This window comes from Lissotriton vulgaris, chromosome 1_2, assembly GCF_964263255.1.
Source record: "Lissotriton vulgaris chromosome 1_2, aLisVul1.2, whole genome shotgun sequence".
In the NCBI taxonomy this organism is placed as follows: domain Eukaryota; kingdom Metazoa; phylum Chordata; class Amphibia; order Caudata; family Salamandridae; genus Lissotriton; species Lissotriton vulgaris.
In genome coordinates this window covers 366,229,702-366,243,134 of record NC_141686.1, presented here as the reverse complement: position 1 = coordinate 366,243,134, position 13,433 = coordinate 366,229,702, and the positions used below count along the sequence as shown (strand labels likewise).

The 13,433-nt window shown below is 47.5% G+C and overlaps 1 pseudogene; it reads left to right on the top strand.

Moving 5' to 3' along the window:
* The window catches only part of LOC147736897 (uncharacterized), a 46,056-nt pseudogene extending 33,089 nt beyond the window's left edge, over window positions 1–12,967 (top strand).
* Window positions 12,968–13,433: the final 466 nt, after the last annotated feature.

Here is a 13,433-nt window from a genome sequence, read left to right as displayed (position 1 = left end):
CGTGAGGTGCATCATCAGAGCTGTGTGAATAATAACAGCTGTGAGCCCCGTGCCTGAGTTGCATCATCAGAGCTGTGTGAATAATAACTGTCAGCCCCGTGCCTGAGGTGCATCATCAGAGCTGTGTGAATAATAACAGCTGTGAGCCCAGTGCTGAGGTGCAGCATCAGAGCTGTGTGAATAATACCTGCATCAGCCCCGTGCCTGAGGTGCATCATAAGAGTTGTGTGAATAATAACAGCTGTGAGTCCCGAGCCTGAGGTGCATCATCAGAGCTGTGTGAATAATAACTGTCGGCAGCCCCGTGCTGAGGTGCATCATCAGAGCTGTGTGAATAATAACTGCGTCAGCCCCATGCTGAGGTGCATCATCAGAGCTGTGTGAATAATAACTGCGTCAGCCCCGTGCTGAGGTGCATCATCAGAGCTGTGTGAATAATAAAAGCTGTGAGCCCGTGCCTGAGGTGCATCATCAGAGCCGTGTGAATAATAACAGCTGTGAGCCCGTGCCTGAGGTGCATCATCAGAGCTGTGTGAATAATTACTGCGTCAGCCCCGTGCGTGAGGTGCATCATCAGAGCTGTGTGAATAATAACAGCTGTGACCAACAGCATACTCTTGCACACACTCTCACTGCTCACCAATTCAAAGTTTGCTAAAAATTTTATGCAACGCATTGTCATACACAATGCCAATAACTCAAACTTTAATGCTGCGAGACCTATTGCATTGTAAATGCTTGTTTCAATATTCAATTTACTACAAGATGTAGGAAAGTGTGCAGATGGACATCACTAAATAAAATGGTTCTGGGCCCTAATAGAATCATGTAACTTTGCAGGCATATTAAGGCTAAGAAACACATCAAATTAAAATAAGAATCTTGTAATTGGGTAATGTAATATATTACTACACATTGTGGCAGTCATGTGTAAACACTTATCGGTATTAAAGAAACCAGTATATCCAGTTATGCTTTCTGAATTCCTTCTTCCTAGAGGCCACCACTGCTGCTAGCCAGCTGTATTCAGCAGTACCACCTGTGACCTATAATCCTGCACTTAATCAATACCAAAGGTCGTCAATGCTTCTAGCCAACTCTGGTGCCACTCGCACCCCACCACCCTTGGACCTGTTATTCTTTTAGCCAGCTCCAGTCAGTAGTGGCCCCTTGGGCCTGTATGTTATCCTACTAGCCAGCTCCTGTTAGTACTGGCACCTGTGACCTGTTATCATTCTAGCCAACTTGAGTCATTAGTAGCTCCTTGGGACTAGTGCTCATACTAACCAGCTTCAGTCAGTATTGGCCCCCTCATATCTATTATCCTGCTAAGTAACTCCAGTCAGTGGTGACCCCTGTACCTTAAATCCTGCAAATATTCAAAACCAGAGGTTAACTCCACTGCCAACCAGTTCCAGTCAATATTGACATGCATTGTTACCCTGCCTGTAATGAATACCAGAGGCTAGCGTAGTTGCTAGCCAGCTCCAGTCACCAGTGGCCCGTCACATATTATCCTCAATAGGATCAATGCCCAAGGCCTGTGCAGCTGCTAACCTGCTAGTCAGTAGTGACCTCCCAGACCTGTTATCCTGCATATAATCGGCAAGGCTTCGGCCCTAATAACACTCACCCCACATCCTTATGGTATATTAGCAATGTAATTAATTTACATCATACGGTAGGTACCGCACTATTACACACGGTCCCAAAAACAAAGAAAATCAAAATTTTCCTAACCTTTCAGCACTCCACCTGTCAAAAATGACCAAATCACGCCAAGCACTATAGCCTGCCACATCACATGGCACACTCAGCCACAACATGACCAGATACCAAGGCAGGGATTTGGGGCCATTAATCCTCTGTTCGAAGCATGTATGCTGTAGATGCACATGCTTTGCATACTCCTGCCATCTTTTGTTGTGTCCGGATGTTTGCAAGTTGTTTTTCTTTGAAGAAGTCTTTCCAGTCACGAGGTAAGGTGACTCCACCTTTCGGTGATAGTGCGCATGGGCATCGACTCCATTGTTGGATTGTTTTTTTACCCCAAACAGGTTTGGATGTGTATTGCTGCGCTGTGAAACCGCTCTTCGGGTGCCCCTCAGTGCGCATTCCACTCTACCCTCAATGGTAATGTTTCAGTACCCGTTTACCTGTTCTCTGCATTTCAAATAGATCGACAAACTCTCCATTTTCTATAGAAAACCTCGTGGGCAACCGTCAGGCCTTGCTGCATAGAGCCAGCCATCTGCAAATGGAACGGACTCCATTCCATTTCTGTCCTAGGTGCCACGCCAAGTACCCTCGCACCGACCTACATCAAGTTTGTAACTTGTGCCTCTCTCCGGAGCACAAGGAGGAAGACTGCGACGCTTGTAAGTCGTTTCAGTCCAAGAGGACTCTACCCGATCATCAGGCTCGATGACGAGAGAGGCAGCGTCAAAGCATTCAACACACTCTGGATATCTTCGGGCAAGAATCTGACCAAGACGAGATAGAAGCGTCTGCCGTAGAAGAAGAGGCCCATCTCTATGCCGTGGCACAATCGTTGGGGCATGCTGTAGCAGCCATGTGATTGCAATTCTACTTCATGCCAGTTCCATAGGTGACAGACCAAATCTATAGGTTATCTTGTGCTCTTCTGGCATCTAAAGAGGCCTAATAAACAGCATTTGGGTGTCAGCTCAATACTTAGTTGTGTGGCATGCACCATTTCTTCGACAGCTAGTTGCCAGAAGGAGTGTATTTCATCGCAGGACCATGGTTAATGTAAGAAATCAGACCCCACAGTGTTGCAGCGCAAGCATATATCTGGGCAAGACCCGACCATTCGATGAAGGTGTTGTGGCGTTAAGTAGGTTCTTTGCAGAAAATTATAATGTATCAGTCGAAAATGGGCATTACTAGAAACCATGCGTATTAGTTCATAGGCCCCCTGCCAGTATTGATCTTCCATTGGAATCTCGGGCCCGTGTGTAGTGCTTACTGTATCTGATCGCATTGTTCTGTAAAGATGCATACTTAGGTGTCTACACGCTCCATAGGTTAGCAGTATCTCAAGAGTTTGAGTATGCAGCGGAGCTGTCGGATAGCATGGCCAGGTGTGCTTATTTGTGTCTGCCAAGCCCGAATATTGTAAAAATTGCCCCTGGCTTAGGATAAGTCCCATCTGGGTACTATTGTTCGCATCCCCCTCCCTCCATGCCTGGAAGGACATACTGAGTGCTATCAACCTGATTGGTTTTAATATCCAGATTGGGAGCTCCCTATGGAATGGTGCGCGCTTTAGTACTCTCACTACAAACCATTAACATACTCTGGCCACCTGTCGCACAATATATGGAGTATCTCTCGGTGTTCCTGATTCCTCCATTAACAGCTCTGGAAGACAACCAGCGTCCACCATTCCCGCCAAGAGCCGCATTTTCCAACTAGGGACTGTGTTGAGCCATAGAGCTGCATGTTGCAATTGAACGGCATAATATTAGGGGTCCAAATGTGGGACCTCCAATCCCCCGCTGCAGAATTCCTGGTCAGTGTGGCCAAAGCCACTCTGCTATGTGTAATGACCTTGTTGAAAGATTTAACAAGACCATGAAGGGCTTGATTGGTGGACTTCCTGAAAAATTCAAAAGAAGATTGGATGTCTTACTTCCATGCCCGCTTTTTGCCTATTGGGAAGGGCCACAGAAGGGAGTGGGGTCCTCCTTATTTTAGCTTCTGTTTGGGTTTCCTGTCGGGACCACTGTGCCTTGTGAAGGAGGGATTGGAGAAACCTCTTGTTGAACCTTAGCAAGAGATAGTTGACTATGTGCTTGGCTTTTGCTCCAGGATGTATAAGTACATGGAAAAAGCAAGCAAAAACATTCAGGACAACCTAGCTCCAGAAGCTCTGGTAAGGCCAAAAGGCTGCTATGGTTGAGTTCCAGCCAGGGCAGATGGTGTTAGTTTTGGGTCCTATGGCTCCTAGGGCTCGGCAAAGTAAGTGGAGTGGGCCCTACCCTATCCTAGAAAGAAAAGGAGCGGTCATCTACCTGGTAGACCATGGCTCTGACAATAATCATAAGAGTGTCTTCCATGTCAACTGCCTTACAACCTACTATGACATGGCAGATGTGACCATGCTCAAGGTTACAGATGAGGATCAGGAAGCAAAGAGTGAACCTGTCCCTGACCTGTCCGACAATCCAAAAGATGGGTCAGTGGAAGGTGCGGTCTTGTCAGACACCCTACCTGCCCATCAGGAGGCTGATTGCAGGCAAGTCCTAAATCGGTTTGCTGAGCTCTTCTTTTAGACCTCTCGCCAGACTAGCTGGTGTATCCATGATGTAGACGCTGACGAAAGCCTACCTGTCGAGAATAAAACATACAGGTCGACTGAACATGTGAAAGAGAACATCAAAGCTGAAGTAAGTATGATGCTGGAATTGGGAGTTCTAAAGCATTCTGAGAGCCTCTGTACCTGCAAAATTGTCTTAATCCCCAAGCCTCGTAACCAGAATGGTAAGAAAGAAATTAGGTTTTGTGTGGACTATTGGGGCGTTAATGCTGTGACCAAAAGCGATGCATACCAAATTCCATGGGCAGATGAACATATTGACAGGTTGGGAGCAGGTAAGTATCTGAGTATGTTTGATCTCACATCAGAGTACTGGCTGATAGGTCTGACGACTCCAGGAGCAAAAGAAATATCTGCATTTTCAACCCAGATGGGTATTATCAGTTCACTGTAATGCCCTTTGGTTTGAAAAATGCACCTGACACTTTTCAAAGGTTGGTGAACTAAACTCTTGCTGGATTGTAATCCTGAGTGCAGCATATCTACACAATATTGCTGTCTTTAGCTCCACCTAGCAGAATCACCTGATCCAACTTAGGAAAGTACCAGAGGCTCTGAGAAGTGCAGGCCTCATTATCAAGGCATGCAAGTGCCAGATAGGGCAGGGAAAGGTTGCATACTTGGGTCACCATGTGAGTGGAGGCCAGGTTCAGCCCTTACAACCCAAGATACTCAGAATTTCGCAAATCTTTAAAAACATTTCTGTTTGCTCAAGCTTTTCCACGTTAGTCGTCCGGCTCTTCACTCCCCCTTGGTCTGTGTCCCCAGCGCCAAGAAACCGGGTGGTGTATGTGCACTTTATAAATATTTTAATTTCAATTTCAATTTCAAGATCTAGACCATTCTGGACTGGGTGGCTCCAACTACCCAGACTCAAGTGAGGGCCTTCCTAGGCTTCCCTGGCACTATAGGAGGTTTGTGAGGGATTATGGCACCATTGTGGCACCCCTCACAGAACTGACTTCCAAAAGAATGCCCAAAAAGAGTGAACTGGACTGTGAGCTGTCTAATGGCTTTTGACACGCTTAAGGAAGCAATGTGCTCTGCAGCTGTTCTGAAAGCTACAGATTATGTCAGGCAATTCATTGTGCAGACTGATGCATCTGAACATGGTATAGGAGCAGTGCTATCCCAAAAACATGACCACGGTCAAGATCAGCCAGTGGCATTCATCAGTAGAAGGCTAATCCGGCTAATCCGGCTAATCCGGCTCCCCTACCGACCCCTGCCCACACCACATCTTCAACATAGCCGACTCCATCATCGCACCCCAACTCCGGGACATCATCAACAGCTCCTTCGCATCCGCCACCTTCCCGGAGAGCTGGAAACACGCCGAGCTCAGCGCCCTCCTGAAGAAACCCACCCCGGACCCCACAGACCTCAAGAACTTCCAACCCATCTCGCTCCTCCCTTTCCCGGCCAAAGTCATCGATAAGACTGTCAACAAACAACTCTCTGCCTTCCTCGAGACAAACGGATCCCTCGACCCGTCGCAGTCCGGTTTCCGAGCAAACCACAGCACCGAGACCGCCCTCATCACAGCTACCGACGACATCAGGTCCATGCTCGACAATGGGGAAACAACTGCCCTCATCCTCCTGGACCTCTCAGAAGCCTTCGACACCGTATGCCACCCCACCCTAATTCAGCGCCTCAGCAACGTCGGAATTCAAGGAAAGGCCTTGGAGTGGATCTTCTCGTTCCTCACCGGAAGAACCCAGAGAGTCCGCCTCCCCCAGTACCGGTCCGCGGCCACCAAAGTCATCTGCGGCGTCCCACAAGGATCCTCGCTCAGCCCCACCCTCTTCAACATCTACATGAGCCCCCTCGCAACCATCGCACGCCAACACAACCTTAACATCATCTCCTACGCTGACGACACCCAGCTGATCCTCTCCATCACCAACGACCCCGCCACCGCCAGAACCAGCATCCAGGAAGGAATGAAAGACGTTGCGGAATGGATGAAGCTCAGCCGTCTGAAACTGAACTCTGACAAGATGGAAGTCCTCATTCTGGGACCATCCCCCTCCGCCTGTGCGACTCCTGGTGGCCCCCCGCCCTGGGCACCGCCCCCAAGCCAACGGACCATGCACGCAACCTGGGCTTCATCCTGGACTCCTCCCTCACGATGACCAAGCAAGTCAACGACGTCTCATCATCCTGTTTCAACACCCTACGCATGCTCCAAAAGATCTTCCGATGGATCCCCACCAACACCAGGAAGACGGTCACCCAGGCCCTCGTCACCAGCCGACTGGACTACGGGAACACCCTCTACGCTGAGACCACAGCCAAACTCCAGAAAAGAGTCCAGTGCATACAGAACGCCTCGGCATGAATCATCCTGGACATCCCCCACCACAGCCACATCTCTCCTCATTTGAGAGACCTGCACTGGCTCCTCCTCAGCAAGACGATCACGTTCAGACTCCTCACCCACGCACACAAGGCTCTCCACGACATGGGTCCCAAATACCTCAACAACCGCCTCACACTCTACGCACCCACCCGCCAGCTCCGCTCCGCCAGCCTCGCCCTCGCCACCGTCCCACGCATCCGCAGAGCCACCACCGGAGGAAGATCCTTCTCCTACCTGGCAGCCAGGACATGGAACTCCCTCCCCACTCACCATCGGCAGACCCAGGACCACCTCTCCTTCAGGAAATTGCTCAAGACCTGGCTCTTCGAGCAGTAGCGACTCCCCCCCCTTCCCCAGTGCCTTGAGACCCTTACGGGTGAGTAGCGTGCTTTACAAATTCGTTTGATTGATTGATTGATTAATCCCCAGGGAACAGCATTGAAGTGCCAGTTAGATGGACGCTTTTGCTGTGGTTTGGTCCCTTGAGAAGTTTAGGTCAAACCTGTTTGGCTCTCACTTCCTAGTTCAAACCGACCACAGGCCTCTCCGATGGTTAATGCAAATGAAAGGTGAAAATCCCAAACGGCTAAAGTAGTCCATCTCCCTACAGGGAATAGACTTTGACGTGAAACAGAGACCTGGGACTGCCAATGCAGATGGACTTTCCAGGTTGTCCCATTTAGACGATGTTAAATGTTATGTTATGTTAAAAATCCTTTTCGTCTGTCTCTTACCATACGTGGTGGGCGTGGGTATCCTTCCTACGCAGTGCCCACACCTCAGTAGATCTAGCACACCTATCGCCTTCCATCTCTAAAGGGGTTTGGAAATCCTTGGATGACTATATGGAACTCTCCTCGAAAGGGTTAGTACCTCAATTTCCTGTTGATTCGTCTGTCTAATTGTTGTTTGTTCTTTCTGTTACAATGGGTCGCTCATGTGGGAATCCTTCTTTTTTCTCTTCTTTCAGCTTTCCTGTCCTCTCATCCCGTTCTTTCTTTCTGCTGGGTCTTTCTCCCGTCTTTCCTTTTTTTTTTCTTTCTTTTCTTCTACTTCCTCCCTTGTCCCCATCCTCAATTTTAGAGAGTGATGCGTTTTGCTTTTGATCACTGACAGCCTATATTGGTTCATATTCTCAACTTTGCATTGATTGTCTTTTTTAATTTATTTACATCTATTTTACTTACTTCTTGAGTGATGTATATTCTCTCTTTTTTTTTACTTATGTCAGATTGTATCACCTCTATTGTACTTGGTTTTTATTATTTGGATCATTATCTCTCTCAATAAAATCTTCTTGAAATCAAAAAAGCACTGTATGCTATGTTATGTTAAAAATACTTATAATGCGCGCGCACACCACAAGGTTTCATGGCGCTGCGGACAAGGGAGTCCTGCCGCTAAGTGATTAATTCATAAGCCTGGCGAAAGAGGCAGGCCTTTAAAAGTTTCCAAAATTGAGGATATGATATGATCGATCTAATGTCCTGAGGGAGAGAATTCCAAAATTGAGGGGCCAGGACCGCAAATCTTAGTCCCCCCAATTTCTAGCGTTTAAAGTACGGAGTAGCGAGGGGATTCAAATGGGAAGACCTAAGATCCTGAATGTAGATATATCTCTGGACCCGAGTAGATACAGACACTGGGCAGTTGGGGGGCGCTAGGAGGCACACAACCAAAATGGCCGCACGCCTGTGAGGCTCTGGACACTTGGCAAACTGCCTTGTCATTTATCCTGATCAAATGACTGCATATCGTCATCTCAGAATGGGAATAGTACATTGAAGCTGCCTACTATATGTCGCTCCAGACTCAGCCCCTGGCGATGTCTGCCGGCGCTGTCATCGGCTGGGGAAGCTGCCCGAGACATCAGTGACAGCCTGTGGTGCCGAGTGTGCGGCTGGACTGGCTACTAGAGACTTGGGGCTCTCCACGCGGCGCCTGGGCCGCGAGAGTAGTGAGTCTTCCGCCCCCTTGCCGAAGACGTCTCTTGGGGCCACTGACGGCCCTACCTGCAACTGCGAGGCCAATGGCGGCAACATTCAACTCCCCGCCCCCGTATAAGATAGCGGTGGTGGCCTGCATGCACGCTTACACGCTCCTGCCTGAAGCAGCTGGGGCCGTGATGGTGGCATTCAGCTTCCCGACCCCCTGGACAAGATGGAGATGAGGCGGGCTGCACTTGGACCGCACTTGCATATGCCCCTACCTTAAGCTGCGAGGCCCGTGACATCTGCATCCAATTTCCCGATCCCCCGGACAAGATTGAGGTGAGGCTAACTATACCCGCTCACGCTTCCTAGTGCGTCGCTCCTTTGCTGATTCCCTCTGACGCCCGCCATAACTGTCCGCTGGCACCTCGGCTCCCCGCAGTGCGCCGCAGCTCCTGAGCGCCTCTTCACTCTGTGCATTTGCTGCGCTGGAGGCTTCACAGGAGCAGAACTGCCTGCATTTAATACTTGGCGCTCATCACAGCCTCAGACACACCATCACTCTGGTAGACATTCTGTGACTGCTCCTGCCTGAACTTAAATCTTTACTCAGCTTTTGCCCTGCGCCACGGTGAGGGGAACCTGAATCAACACTCCCCCGCACAAACTCAGCTGCCATTGCCACGTGCTGCGCTAGCTGCCAACGCTGAGTGTATTTGGCGCTTGGCACTTCTTACTGCCTTAGACAGGACAGTTATGGCACGTCCCCACACTGACGGGAATACTGTGAATACACCTGCTTGAATCGACGCCCCTTTTTTACGCCATGGTGAGGGGATACTGTGCCGTTCCTCTGCACAACTCTGCATGCATGGGGACAATCTGTTGCCATTGCTACCTACTGCGCCGGCCGGCGCCCTTGATTGGACTTTGCGCCTCTTACTGCTTCAAACAGGATAATTCTGGTCTTCGCTATCACTGCTCCGGTGGGAGCTCTGTGGGTGCACCTCCCTGAATCTTCACTTTTAATCAATTTGAGCCCTATGCCCCGGTGAGGGGACCCTGTGCCGGCTCTACGCACAACTCTGCACGCAGGTGGTTCACGCTATTCCCTACTATATACTTCGTCTACCCCTTTAAGCTGTAATATAACAAGCAAAGCCTGGATAGCCCATTTTTCAAAAATATATGCTGCCACATCTGAGTGCGAAGATATTTTTGAAAACCTCACACCTGCCCAAATTCAAATATCTCAGTCAGAGGTTGAGGATGCAATAAACCAGAGCCTGGGAAACAAAGTCCCAGGTCCGGATGGGATACCAATCGACCGTATAAAATCTAGGCCAGAGTTTTGGGCTCCCTTGCTACTCAAAGTTTTTATTAATTTAATATCACTGAAATTCTGTAATTGTCCCCATCTTTAAGAAGGGAGATAGATCTAACCTGAGTTGTTACAGACCAATCTCTCTAATTGATAACACTCTTAAGATATTGGGGAGGGTTTTATTTAACAAAATCAGAACTTGGGCAGAGGAGGAAAACATAATAAATAAATGCCAGTTGGGTTTCCGAAGTCATCTTGGAATGGTGGAATAGTGTCTCAATCTTAATTTAATCATATGTAAATATACCATCGCCCGACACAGTCCCCTGTACCTGGCATTTATGGACCTTACATCCGCCTTTGATTTTGTTAATAGATCCAGGCTTTGGCAATGCCTTTTAGATTTTGGGTTGGATAAAGACATGGTGCATTTTTTTGCATATTTACATAGGGATCTAAGGGCGCGGGTGAGAATAAGTATGGACGGGGCAGTTTCAGGGGACATAGTATTTGGAAGAGCATCAGACAAGGGTGCGTCCTTGCCCCACTTTTATTTATTTTATACATTAATGAGCTACACAATGTACTGTCCGACCAAACTACAGATGTCCCAATAATCAATGGTAACAAATTGCCCGCCCTATTATAAGCAAATGACGCTGTTTTAATGGGGCGCACACCCAATGCTCTTCGTATTTTAGTTAGGGGTTTTGTAGATTTTATGAAGAGCCTGAATCTTTGTACACATCTTAAGACATCCTTTTTAATGTGTTGTGGCCCTAAAAAATGTCTTATTAATGCTATTACCTTGGGCTCAGGCTCCTTGTTATGCACTCGCACTTTCCCGTATCTGTGTTTACAATTTTCGGGTAACGGATCCTGGACACCCCATCTGTCATATGGACGGGCCAAATTTTTAAAAGCAATAAACTCAGTAATAAGCCTCCCCCAACCAAAAAGAATCGAGGTAGTATTGTCCTTACTTAAAATTTATAGGACACAATGCGCACCAATTCTGACTTATGGGGCTAAAATTTGGGGTTTCATAAACCTGAAAAGTGTCCAGGCCGAAGAAGGCAGATTTTGTAGGAGAATTTTGGGTTTACCAATTTCATCATCTACTTTTGTCTGTCATAATGAGTTAAGATTACCTTACTTGGAGGATTATATTAGGTCCCGCCCTGCCATGTTTTGGTTAAAGGTCTGGCAAAATCCGGCAGCCTCGCTAACAAGGGAGATCTTGGCTGATTGTTTAAAATGTGACAGGGGAGGTGACATACCATGGCTCGTGGAGGTACGGGGAATTTTGACAGCAGTTAATCTTGGCCATATTTTTCATAAACCTGACCAACCAGATGGAATTGATAGAAAGATCGTCCGTGAAGTTTTATATAAATATTATAGGGATATAAGATATGCACAGGAGCTTACCAAAGTATCCATGGGACAATATATATTAATGGCCGAAGAAGGCGGACCTCCTTCTCGTTTACCTGCTAGATATCTCCTAGGTGACATCACTCGTTGGGAGCAAAGCGTTCTTTTTCGCCTTAGATCGGGTACAATAAAATATTTGCTGTGCTTCCCCATAGGCTATCGACCCAATATTGAGGACCTGGCCTGCCCTTGTGGCAATTTTGGAAAGCAGTCTATGCTGCATTTTTTCTTTTTCTGCACCTTTTATCAAAAGTATAGTATGCAGTTACTGATACCATATTTTAGGACAATGGGAATAACGGATTTCAAGGTTGCATATAAAACTATTCTTCAGCTTAACAATGATGATTTAACATATCGAGTCTGCACTTTTTAAAAAATGGCTATTCGCTCACGTTCTTCCATTAATTCTTGAATGTGGTATTAAGATGTACTATAGGCATTTTGGGATTTTATATTTAAATAGGGTAATATGTAATATGATTAATATGCAGGTGTATAGTGCACTATGTTTGGAATTTTGCCTTTTTTGCTGCTATTCCTTCTACCGTTACCTGCATTATGCACATTGGCACTTTTTGTATGATGCTGCTATCTGTAATTCTTAATGTGTTCTAATGATTCTTTGCTGCTACTTTTTGAAATATTTGCACTTTGCCCTTTGGCACTTTAGTATTGAAGCTGCTATTGAATATGCGTGATATTTCTGCCATGTCCTCATTGAATAGCTCTATAGTTGAACTTTGTTTTAAGATGACGGATTATGTAAATGTTTTTATGACTAATTATGAGAAATGTTTGTACTTTTATGCTAATAAAGCTCAATGAAACTGAAACTATATACTTCCCCGGCACGGTACTGCTCGTCTGCTCCACTGAAGCTGTTAATTGCACTCCGTTCTAGCTACATTGCCCCTGGCATCCACACCAGAAACTGATTTCTCGGTCCCTTGTCGCTGGACCTCCTTGCCACACCCAACCTACGGCTGTCATTTACCACCACCTCTGCCGATTTGCACCGTTTTGCTGACCCTCTGCCTGGTATTAGCCTGGCCTTCTTCACCGCTGCCCCTCTTGCAGAGGAACAAATCCGCGTTGGTCTTTGCCTTTTTTCTGTACCAGGCCACTTTGCCTGTTAGGCAGACTGCATGGTGAAGCCCGAAGGCCGACAAACTAAACTCGCCTTTAATGCCAAGAGATCTGTCACACAATCTTACACTGAAGATCCGGAGCCATCAACCGCAGCGTCCTCCTCAGTCCCCCTTCCAGCTCCGGAAGATGAGGTCAGATCACTACAATTGGACACGCGCCGCAGCCTGTCTGACCTCTCTACCAAAATGGACTCAATGAGCACGCGCATGGACTACATAGTCCAAAAGGTTGAGAAACATGATGAGCGGATCAGGGAGGCGGAGAAGCGTATTTCAGATACGGAAGACACTACCTCGCAGATGTTCCACCAAATGTCCCAGATGGATAAGCTCTTAAAGGTGATTGCTGCCAAGAATGAGGTCTTGGAGACTAGAAGTCGGCGCAATAACATCGCGTTACAGCACAAACACCGGTAGGATGGAAGATTTCCTTGAACATCTACAACGCACAACCTTTGGAGCGGAAGCCTTCTCATCTCAGGGGCTAATCCGAGGCCGATAATTGCTTGCCTACTAAATTACAGGGACAGAGACGCTGCGCTGCGGCTGGCCAGAGATCATCAGAACTTACAATTTCTTACAAACTTCTCAAACTTCCCCCTATTCACAATGGCTGTGCAGGAGGCCGGCCGTAAACTTCTTCCGGACAAGCAAGAACTCCGCAAACTTCAAATTGAATATGCTTTGCTCTATCCAGCACGTCTGAGAGTCACCTACAGGGATAAGCATCACTTCTTCATGAACGAACAGCAGGTGGATGACTTTCTTCGCACCGTCAAAAAATACACTCAGACGAGGGACTCTCCAGAGCGACTCTCCCAATCGCCATCATTGAGTGCTGACTGAGTTTAGTTTCTTGCCCCACTGGTCGTGAAATACCTCT